This window comes from Erithacus rubecula (genome assembly GCF_903797595.1).
Source record: "Erithacus rubecula genome assembly, chromosome: 2".
NCBI classification, from domain to species: domain Eukaryota; kingdom Metazoa; phylum Chordata; class Aves; order Passeriformes; family Muscicapidae; genus Erithacus; species Erithacus rubecula.
The window spans coordinates 97,590,929-97,601,694 of NC_136685.1; positions in this window are offsets into that span (position 1 = coordinate 97,590,929).

The window sequence follows — 10,766 nt, forward strand, 5'->3', positions numbered from 1 at the left end:
TCCAACCTGAGGTTTTTTGCTTATAAGCACATTGTGCATATGTGACCTCTATATAGCTGACAGATGACAGTGGTGCTTCCTATGACAGATGTCAGATAAGCTCCTAGCATTTGTCCTGGGGCCATTAGTGGTCCCCAACTGCATGGTTTCTGCTGGCAAAGCTTTGGTTTTTCTTAGAAAATCATACTCTTTATCTTAAAGTAGTTCAACCGGCTCAAAGGCTTTTCCTACTTTCTCCAGAGAAAGGGTGCAGTTCTTTTTGCCATGGTAAGCAACACTTTATGTCCCAGTTCCAGAAGTGACCCAGACTATGATGGGTTTCATGGTTTCATGGGTTTCATGCACTGCCAGGAGCAGTGTTTGAAGCTAAGTGAGAGACCCTTTTTCTGTTTCAAATACTCTTTTGGAGCTTTTCCACAAGATCTTTATTATTGTGTGTTTGGCACTCTAAATTCTTGACATACCTTAATCCATGTCAAGATATTAATGTGCACAGATTGAAAGTAAGTTAAACACTTTAAACTGTCATTATGGCTTTATACTGATGTTGCAGTTATTGTAGGTACAGTTAATTTACAGTAATTGCAAGAAAGCTGTTAGGCAGATTCTGCCAAGGCCATTTGTGGCTCTGGAAGAAACTGCTGTGTGTCAGCTGCTGCCAGCAGAGTGCACTGCAGTCAGCTTCAGTCTGGTGACTTGGAAAATAAGCCCCAGCACATCTCACACCTCTCGAGGCCAGGGGGTGGCAGGCTGCAACAGCCACAGGTTACCTGTTCCCATGTCTCCCCTCAGGCTGAGTTGAGATGAAGTCTTGAAAAGTCTGCTGCATCCCTCAGTTTCTTACTTGGTAGCTGTACAGATGTCGATACATAAAATAAATGAGCTGTGTATGTAGGCAGCCTGCTCATAAGAAAGGACAGAAATATTCCTTTAAGGCATGGAATATCACTAGATCTAACTTTTCTAATAGCAGGGCCTTGAAAAAAGCCTTAGTAGAATGAAGATCAGCTTGGGCAAATCAGTGTGATAAGGCAGGTTATCATCAATATGCAAATAAATTTTTTAGAAATATTGCTGGGAGTTAATTTAAAAGGCTGGTTGGGAATCCCATAGCAGAGTCCCATAGATGTCCCAAACAAGGATTGACTAATGTATATTTACTGATCCCATCTGTAAAGGAGGTTAACTTTACAAGCTTGTTCCTCTAGTTTATGAGTTAAAAATTGGCTTTTGAGAGCAGGCACGACCTCACTGTGATGGTAACTGCTGTGAAAAGCCACATGCTGCAGAAGTCAGTGCTTTTCCCCCTGTTTGAATAAGGGCAGAGGAAAATTTACTGTTTGATCAAGGTTACTGAGGTGTGTTAAACATCCAGCTGTAGAAAAGCTGCTGATGGGAACCAAGGTGGTCCCATAAGAGAGGCTCAAATGTGTCCTCTTGTACAAGGCTGTGCAAATGGGTTTGTAGCCATAGAAAAGGAATGGTCAAGGATCAAATGTACTTCAGGAAAGAACTGGTTTGCCCTGATGTATGCAAGTGGTCATGATTCTAGGAAGACACATCACTGATGCTGAGACTGGGAAACAAAACAGAGAACAGTTTGTGTGCCTTTGGGATACATAAAGCCTGGAAGAGCTGTAGGCATGTACTCTTTATGCTCTAACCCAATTTATCCTGCTTTTCTCTATTCCATCATTTTTCTTCTGGATTTCACACTCTGTAGGGGAGCTCTGATCCGAGACTCTGCCTTGTGCTGCACTTATGGTAGCAAATATGAATTTCTCAAAACATGGACTTGGGAAGGTTTTCTCAGCAAGTATTAAGTTTCTGACTTGCCATCTCTTTCAACAGACTGGGAGAAGCTGCTTGTTTGTTCTGTGAAGCAGAGAGCTCTGCAGAGTTCCTGTTCTTAGATGGAGTTTTCAGTTCTTCCCTGTTCTCCCAGCACTTGCTGCTATGCTTGAGAGCACAGTTAAGAGTGAATTCAGTTTGTCCTCCTAAGCACCTGCGTCATCGCTTAGTGACAGTGGAATATATGAAATGGGTTTGAAGTTGGCCCATTGGCAGATCACTCACCAGTGAATGAGTGCAGGCACTGGTGATTCATGTAATCCTTCAGACTGCTGGCTGGCTGAAGCTTTGGATCTGCAGCTCACTGTTTACCAAAATTTGTATTTCATCTACCGTCAAAATGTTGCCTGGTGGCTAAGCTCTGGTGTGGGCTCAGCTTTGCTTTTTGTTTGCTTTTAATATTACAAAGCCAATGAGAAGGCCCAGCTGAGATCAGAGTCCAGCTCTGACTTTATGCTTGCATGCTAAAAATAATCCCTGCTAGGAGTGCTTTGTAACTTAAACAGACCAGCAGGAATGGTGCCTGTTTTACATGACAGGGAATCCAGGTGGTGTGTGGAAAAGGAGACTTGCCTGTGGTTCCATGGGGAGTTTTTTCAGATCCAGGAAATTAACTTGAATCTGAAATTCCACTCCAGGGCTCCTGCTGTCTTGATCAGCTGCTCTTGGAAGCACTCAAATGAGTGCTGGTGGTTTTGAGTTTGGCTGTCCACTGGCTGTGATTTGCTGCTGCTCTTCTGTGCAGATGTGGCAACTGTTCTGCCTCCAATGCAGTGAAACATTTCAGTTGGTTTAAGTGACTTTTGATGCTCTCTCCTGTGAGTCTGTTTTACTTGGCAGTAGAATTGCAAGGTCACTTTCTGCAAGAGAAGCTGCTGGGGTCCTGGGTAGGTAGAAAGGCGTTGTGAGAGCTCCTGTGCTGATGCTTCTTGTCAGCACTCTAAGCTAGAGAGCAGTGGATTGTGTACACTTACTGCTTGCAGCACTTTAACCTTTTTCAGGTAAGACTGCAGAAGTCTTCTCCATCAGTTAAGGGATTCTCACTCCCCTTTTGTTCCTTGTGTTTAATGTTGCTTTGCTGTTGCTCAAAAACCTTCCTGTTCCATGTGAGGAAAAGGCCCCTGAGAGTCTGACTCACTGAAATAAAGCAGGAGTAAAAGAGAACCTTAAGGTTCCTGTTTAATGCTAGTCTACTGCCTGCTTTGAAAACAATGTCCTGCTTTATTATGTCTGGTTTAGCTAGGATCAAGTTTGTTCTGCTCCCTTGCCAAGGAATTAAAAAAAAAAAAAAAAAGGAGAAAGAAGGAAGCCTGACTCTGAAGCAGCACAGGTTGAATTGCACCTGTGGCTCAGCCCAAAAATGTACCTCAGGTTTAGTATAATTTAGTCATGAGCCTCTTTCTTGAACTGCTCCTCCTTGAAGGCCTTGCTAAACAAAACCTCTTTAAGCATAAAGGGTTAATGAGAGATGTTCTAGTACAGTAAAACTTGAGACAGCAATGGATGTAGTTTCATCATGAGCTGCTGTCACTGCAAGGGGATGGCCTCACTTCCCCTCCTATTTTGTTTTTAGTGAATGCATTGGGCTGGTCCTGATGTTCGTGTGGCCTCAGGCCAAGCTGATGTAACTCGCTAAAACAGCAGTGAGATGGGCCAAAACAAAACAAAGGCTTTTTGCCAAGTCCCTGCTCTGAATCTGTGTCCCTGGAGCTGAGAAGCACGCAGACCTGTGCAAGGGCAGCTCAGAGGGGATGGAGATGGACATCTTGCTGTGGGACTTAGTTTGGTTCAGCTGTATCTTGGAACTGTTGGATCAGCACTGGTCCAGTGAGTGCTTCTGTTCCAGGAAAGAGTGGCAAGATTGTTCTAAACCTGTAACAGGAAGACCTGGCCCATCTAAGTCCAGGGCTGTTTTCATGACAGAGACTGTCCTCAAACTGAGAGCTGTGCCTTGTTGGAAAATGCAAAAGCCTTGTCCTGTGGAATGTGCACAGACAGCCCTTGCTGGGAGGTGCTGGTGGTTGGTGACTTCTTCAGAAAGACTTGTGTCACCAGTGCTTGAGAAACTCCCTCTGCATGGGCAGTGCAGCAATGGAGATTTGCCCCCACTGGCAAAATTTTTAAGGAGGGTAGAAGAATGGACTGGAACCATGGGTATGGAAACCATGAGCAAGTTAAGGCCAGGAGCTAACAGGCAGTGCCACTTTAAAATTTTTCATTCTGCTCTGGAGATTATTGGCACAGCCTCCTTCAGTAAATGCAAAGTGGTTGCCATGGAGGACAGGAAATCCCTCGTCTGCACAGAGAAAGAAAACATTGGAAACTGTCCTACTGTAAAGCACAGCTGCCTCTGTGCTGGGAGAGGGGTGCTTGCTTCTACAGAGTGTTTTGCAAAGGTCTCTGTTTTTGTCTGCAAATCTTTGCACATATTTGCTCTTAGTGGGCTGCTTGTGCATTTAAGAAGAGCTGGGCAAAGGAAATAGGAGTAGCTGGTTAGGACTAGTTTTAAGTGCCCTGATTAATGTGAGAAGCAGGAGGGATTTTGACTTGGAAGTAAGATACTTAGCAAACTTTTAGTGTATGTCTCTCCATTTCACTCTGCAGCTCCTCTCATTCCTGTTTCCTTCCACCTTCTGTCTCTGCCTTTTCTTGCCTTGGAGCTCTTGGAGCTGCAGGCCTCTGTGCTGTGCTGCTTCTGTGCTCTCTACCTGGAATCTTTAACATATCCTGGCTGCTGCTGCTGGAGATGGGAACACCAGTCTGGGCCACGTGTGCAGATTGAGCAGCTTGCCATCTGTTCTGCAAATACCCAGATGTTTAGAGCTGGCTTGTCTTTCTGATATGGGTGAGAGGTAAGACTTGAGACAGATTTTCAGGACATGTTGGTGCCACCTTTCCACTGCAGGCTCTGTGGGAGGATCCACCTCCCTCAGGAGCTGAGACTGCACAAGCCTGTGGTGGGCTAATTTTGTCAAGCCATCACTGTTAATTGACATCATCAAGCTGTATAAAGGTTGTGATGCCTCACCTGTCACCAGCATTGTCATTCTTGCCTAGGACTGCTTCAGAGGCCAGATAAGCAGGTTACCACTGATGTACAGCAGTGATTATTGGTCACCTGTAGATACTGATCACTACTGGATCAGGAATTTCCCTTCTTCCAGAGACAGGTTTGTAAGTTATGTAGTTCAGGTCTGGTTCTGTCCCACTGCTGTCCACACATTGCAACCCCAAGGTGTGTTTGGAACAGAACAAGACAAGGCCGTGTCTGACTTGGTGAGCTTTAGCCTTTGCTTGGCACTGTTTTCTGGGTCAAGTTTTTGAGCTGATGTTCATGAAACTGGACTTGTTTCAAGGCTCCAGAGGATATTCCTGCAAGTAGACTGTGGTGTTCCGGGAGGTGTTCTGGCTGGAGAAGAAAGGGAGCTGTGCTCGTCAGCTTCTCATTGTTCACTGGTCACTGTTTTCAACATGATGTGTTAAATCAGCAGCAAGGTCTCTGGGGATCCCTCTTGGAATTGTTCATGGAGACACTGTGGGTGAATTTAAGGTACCTTTGGCACCCAGTGTGATGGGAATGGTGTCAAAATCCCAGAACTCCTGTATCTTTCCTGAGGCTGCTCCAGGATTTCCCTTGCAGCTGTTCCCAGCCTTGGCACAGCCCAGCTTTGATGCAGTGCAGAGTGTTCAAACAGCCCTCTTGCTCTGCTCCTTCTCACATTGGGAGAGAGTCTTTTGACATCAGCTGGCAGGGCTGTGTTGACTCAAGTCAAGGCAAGATGGATTTACAGCAGCAGGGCTCCCTGGCTGTGTTTGCCCAGCCCTGAAAAAGGCAGCTTGTGACGTCTGTCTGGAGTCAACATGAGGCCACCTTATGATCCATGTCTTCCTTTTATGACTGACCACAAAGTGCCACCTCCTCTTTTCTACTACCAGCCCTCCCTAGGTATATTTGCACAAGTCAAGTCCCACACTCTGTGCTGCTTTATTTTCCCTTCAATAGCTGAGAATCCTGTGTGTTTTAGGTGTCTTCACCTTGCTGGGATGGGGTTCCTCTTTCCTGATGTAAGGCTGGGCTTTTTAAGCTTCATGTCCATCTGTTGCAGAATGCCTACTTAACCCTGGGCACAGCATTTTGGGGCTGGAGTGGCACCATTTGGCCCATTGGTGTAGGGCCTGGCTGGGTTTCTTTAGGACACCTAATTCTCAGAGTGTTTCTAGTCCTTTGGCCTGTAAAATGTGCAAGGTGACACTGAAACCACTCACTGATGTCAACAAGACCCCATGGAAAAGAAATGCCCTGCCCGTCCCTTAGGTGCATGCAAAAGGAGGAATAAAAGGCAATAAATGAAAACACAGATGGCCTTGCTCATCTTCAATTTGGTTGTCAATGACAACCATTCTGGAAACTGTGTTGTTTTTATTTTCTAGAGGACCAGGACATCCTTTTGTTAAAAGAAGGGGCTGAAGAACTTGCTGGGGGGTAAACAAATCTCTTGCTTTAGACCTCGTGATAGAATCTTCTTCCTTTGTAGAACAGATTGGCAAAAATTACATCAAGGGCTTGGTGTTCTGCAGGAGAAAGGCAGGAGGCAATGTTAATGGAATCAATGCTGGGTGGTTGTGTGCCCATCTTTTGCATTTTGGATATGCACACCATCTCCTTATGTCAGACTTCACTGCACTTCAAGGGGCTCTGCAGAAGATGACTTAGAAAATCCTTTGGGCTACAAACAAGCAAGTGCAAAATGTAATGTGGCACCTGGGTGCTGTGCATGGCTCAGCCTTCACTAGATAGAAGAGGGGAAAAGGAACTATTTATATGCTGTCCTTGGGACTGTGCACATAGTATTTGTGTGCTTGAGTGAAATGGCAAGCCAGAGGATGTGCTCTGGAGGGAAAAACATGACACTTGACTGAAAAGCTTTCCTCAGGCAGGATAATTTGGTCTGCAGAAACTGGTTAATCATAAAAGCCATGTGGTGTGTGAGGACACAAGGATTAAACTGCCAGAGCTTCCTTGGTGCATACAACAAGCAGAGAGAGGCACAATGCACGCAGGGAGTTTTCTGTGGGAGACAGACATCCCTGTGTCTTCATGGGGAAATCTTTGCAAATAAACTGCCTGGCTCTGTTTGGTTACTGAGCAGCTAAAAAAGGAGCAAGGACACTGGGAGGACACTGCTGACTGATGGCTGGTGAGAGATAGATTGCTTTGGGGAAAGATGGAGGTGGTGACAACTTCCTGCCCTCTTTCCTTCCCCAGCTTCAGCCACAGCAGGAAGGATGCAGGAATCGTGTTATTGCACATTGGCATTGTGCTGTTGAATATTCCTGCTTGGTGTTCAGTAACCTGCTCCAGAGTGGGTGGTGCAGATAAGAAAAGAAGGGGCCTGTAAGTGTGGCTGGGGGAGCAGGCTCAGCAGATAGCCCCAGATCCATTCCTTGCTCCTGGAGCAATAGATCTGGGGTCTTCCGTGGGCTGGACAGGTAGAGCACTTCTGGGGATGCTGCTGGAGGTATAAAAAGGGACCATTTACTTTAAAAATGCAACAGAGAGAAGGAAATGGGAGCTCTGAGTGTACCTCCTGTCTTCTGCCTGCCCCTCTATGCCAATGTGTGCATATCCTGTGCCTACCAAAGCCACAAGATAAGGCAGCCCTGGAAGGAGACTTGTTTTCTGGGTGAGTGACTGAGCTCTGGCCTGAAATTACACAATCCTGATTTAAGGGGCTGTCCTGCAGCTCTGCAAAGGCCTGACAAAGCAGACAGGGGAGAGGTGGTGAAGTGTCTGTCCCCCAGGGAGTTGCAATGGGAGAGCCAGCACGGTGGGGTGCTGATTCCTCACTAATTTGGCCAGAGGTGTGGCAGCACTCCCCAGCTCCAGCACTCCTCAGCTCCAGCACTCCCCAGCAGCACTCTTTGTGACCTCTCAGTGCTCAGAGATGGTTTCACTTGGCTCTCCCAAGAAGGTGAGGAAGATGCTGTGTTGAATGGACACGTTGGAGCTGCTTTGCCCATGGCGTGCCACGGGGAATCAGGCAGTGAGTCAATTGATGGGCTGCACAGTGGGTTTGGGAGCAGGTCAAATCCTGCTGAGCTCTATGAAAGAGGCATTTTCTGCCCCTGTAATGTCAGCCTGGCTGCACTGGAGAGCATGGATACATCATGGGTACACTGGTTTTACAGAGAATTCTCAGCTGCAAAGCTGCTCAAGAAGGGCCTTTGGTAGTGTTTGTGCAACACCTCACGTATACAGGAGTCCCAATCCCAGCTCTAAGAGATCATCCCAGGAGCAGGTGCTTCCTGAGCCCTCTGAACCTTTGGGGCTCTTTGTTCCTAAGAGCTGGAGCTGAAGCAGAGAAAATGGGTCCATCCCCTTGGCTTGGAAGTGTAGGAATGCTGAAAGGGAAGAGTTGTAATGCTGCAGTGAACGAGTGCAGATTGAAGGGGGGATAATGGAGGGGAGAGACAGTGTCACCCACAATGCTGGAATGAACCAAAGCTGCAGGAATAATGTGTCTTCAGTGTTCTCATCCAAGCACAGAGAGGTGTATCCCTCCACATCCATGGCTGTGTGTTTGCTGATGAGGAGTGTCCATGGGCCAGCCACTCGATTCCCAGATGGAGGACAAGCTGTTTGCCTGCTGGAAGGAGAGGGTAAAGAAGAAGTTTGTTCTGTCTTGAACCTCCCCCTATGGGCTCCACCTTTCCTTGTATCCCTGTCTGGCCACTCCATTAGGCCTCCTGTGCCTCCTGGCTGGGCTATGCAGGATGTGTTCCTGCCATAGGGTGTTTTTGCTGTGAATGATGGAGCCCAGAAATCTGATATGTGAAAGCAATATCACAGCTGATTTCCTGGAGCCAGTCAGGACAGGGATTGGAAAAATAGCTTGGCATGTTTCAGTGAGGTACTTCTTGTAGCACTTCTTCCAGGCTGGGGAATGAACAGCAGAAAGTGGAGAGTGATGACCCGTGACAGGGACACCACAGCAGGCAGGAGGGGGGCTTCTTCATATGTGTGTTTTCATACTACAGGGTCCTGCTGTAAATTTGGGAGTATATTTGTATGTTTGGAATATATGCTCTTCCTCTGAGGCAAGGCTAAGTGAAATTCTCCCTGATAAGCATCAAAGGCAGGCTGTGCTTCTCTGGCAAGTGCAACTTGCATTCCAGCCTCAGGAAAAGGAGAAACCCCAGGAAAATGGCCTTGGATGGCTGCAAAGGTCAGATCTAAGAGGAATCCATAAATGTCCTTGCAAAAACTGGAATCAGAGAGATTCCACCCACCCCAGGGTGCTTGTACTTAGGTCTCCAAATGGGGAAAGGATCATGCAGGGGGCTACACTGCTCTAGATAAGTTAAAGTATGTAAGGGTGTTTTGTGGTCAAGTCTGGCCAAGTCTGTGTGTTACTAAATTACCTCCAGCCATGTCCCTGCTGCTGCTGGAAGTGCTGTCTGACCCATGCTGTCTCCCAAATCATGGATACCTGTAGAATGAAGTTCCCTGGCATGGGCTGAAGACACACCAGGGGCCATGCTAACAGTCCATGGTTCCTCCCAGCAAATCCAGAATCTGCCTCCCCTTCACTTTGATCCAGTGGGAGGCTGGTTTGTCCCAGCTGATCTGTGTGAGGACAGGGGAATATTCAAATTCAGGACTACCTGGACAAGAAAAAGACTGAACTAAAGGAGGGTCTTTTGGGGCATTTGTTGGAAGGTGGTGGTGGGATTCCTGTGGCTGCTCATCTTTTTGGCAATGGTGCCAGCCTTTCCTGCTGGGCAGCAGGCTCCTTGTGGCTCCAGTGCCTCATGGGGGGTTGTGGTGAGGTTCCTGTGCTGCAGAACCTTGTGAATCTCGGGGGGCTGTCATTGGCACGTTTATGGGATCGTTTTCCCACTTCAGCTGTAATTAGATCAGCATCCCAGCTTTAAACCAAATCCTCTGAAATCAATCCAAGAAAAGAATATTTGTTGCTGACTTTGGGGTTTGCCCAGGTCTGTCTGTGCAGCAGGCACAGCCCACAGGTACTCTGACAGCTCTGTTTGCTGCCCAGCTGCAGCCACAAGCACAATATGTGGCAGAGTTCCTACCTTCACCTTGTCTGTAAATATTTGTATCCTTCCCTGGTCAATCAACAGCCTGGTATTTGCACAGGGAGAAGGCAACAGATATTTGAAGAATTAATTTTCTGTGCAGCCCATTCACAGGAACTGTGCAGGAAGGATTCTTGGTGGGACTGTGGGATAACAAAGCAGAGGGAGCTCAGTGGTTCCTTCTGCTGTGTAATGATGCCAAGGGGCACAGTCTCAGCAATGTTCCTTTGTGGATTTATGGAGCACTGAGCTTATCACCTGCCTGCAAAACAGGAGGTGCTTTAGGCTTGAAGCACTGGGGTTTGTAGGCAGCAGCAAAGAACAGGACTCTTGCTAATGGTGTGTCTAATCTCTCATCTCCTGGTGCTTTCCTGAGTCAGGCAGTCCCAATGGTTACAGATTTACAGTTTATTTTCCTGAGCCTCACCACGAGTCTGTGGTAGCCCAGCTGCCCAGGGCAGGACAAGGTGGGCAGGCAGCCCTTGCCAGCATTCCTGCAGAGCCATGCCCCTCTGGGATCAGCAACATTCTCAGTGCTATGGGCAGCTTTCTGCTGCCATCTGGAGCAAAGGAAGATGGTGGGGTTCTGATTTGAGGCTCAGCAGCCTTAACTTTGTGGGAGCCTTGCTTGGCAGCTCTTGCCTGATACCACCCTCCCTTCCATGTGTGTGGATAAATAAATCAGCATTACTTTGGATCCACATCATGAGGGCTGTCACCCATGTGATTTTCTTCCCAGCCTTGCCCCATTGGTGACTATATGGTGGATTGGATCAGGGATCTGCTCCAGTTTAAAACCCTCTTCCCTCCTGATGGAT